We start from the raw sequence: 1,193 nt of genomic DNA on the forward strand, positions 1-1,193 counted from the left end.
CCTGCCTCCCCGGCAGCCGCTGGCCGCCACCGGCGGGCCGCGCCCCGCGTGGGCTCTGCCCGGGCTGTGCTGAAAACACGCGAAATGTTATCGATGGCTTTTTTTCTTGGGCGTTGGAGATGCTCGATGCTTTCGACTAATTAGACAAGCCAAAAGCCTTTTGAAGATTAAGCAAATTGGACAACCCTCGTTAATTAGAACATAATTTAAAGTTTGAAATTATATCACTCATGAAGTAGCCTAATTAGTATGACGATATGTTAATAGCCTACCGAGACACGAAGCGTGGAGGTTTGGCATGAACTCCTTAAAGGCTTGCAAGAAAATCCTCTTTCCTATGTTGTCATTAATAAAAGATTTCTATAGACTTCAGCCTTTCAACGGTGACATACAATTTATAGTACACACAATGCATTAGCCCATAGTGCTGCTCAATTTTTTTACTATTATGAAAACTAATAAATTCGTCAAGCTGAATTAAGCATACAAATCAGATGAGGCATAACAGATTACATATTGAAGCGCTGTGTCTCCCGAGCCTAAATGAAATTTCAATCTAATAATTCCTTCCTGGCCCGGCCATAATTTGTTTAGAGATGTTGTTCTACTTCTTTCCAAGCGCTATTCGCACCATAATTAAATGATACTCAAGCTTTTAACTTTGATTTATTTCATTTCTCCGAGCTGGCGACAGTGAGAGCTGATACAATGTAATTTTTTTTATTTCCCTTAAAATTACCAAGTCTGCTGTTTAGGTGAGAAATTAAACACCTAAGCACTTATTTTAACCTTCCTGCTGCGAAGTGAAATTCATGGAAATAAACCCGGCCACCTTCAGTAAAACTGACTTTGCCCGATTTCTTTTCTCCCTCTTTTTTTTTTTTCTTTTTTCCTTCTTTTCTTCTTTTTCGAAGAGAGCGGCAGGGGGAAGTTGGCGGGACAGCGGTGCGCTTTTGCAGGAGGATCCCTCCGGCTCCCCGCCGGTGGGGGACGCCGTGGGGGGGACGGACACACACACGACACGACACGACACACAGACCCCGGCCGCCGCTCCCTGCATTTCCCTCCGCGGCCCCCGCGCAGCGGCCAGCGCCCCCCGCCGCCCCCACCGGAGCGGCGAGCAGCGCCCGGGACACTCTTTGGCCGTGGGCTCGGGGTGAGCCTGGAAGGGACTTTTCTCTTCTCCCCCCCCC

The sequence above is a fragment of the Haliaeetus leucocephalus genome, unplaced genomic scaffold, assembly GCF_000737465.1.
Source record: "Haliaeetus leucocephalus isolate CR32 unplaced genomic scaffold, Haliaeetus_leucocephalus-4.0 Scaffold21, whole genome shotgun sequence".
Lineage (NCBI taxonomy): Eukaryota > Metazoa > Chordata > Aves > Accipitriformes > Accipitridae > Haliaeetus > Haliaeetus leucocephalus.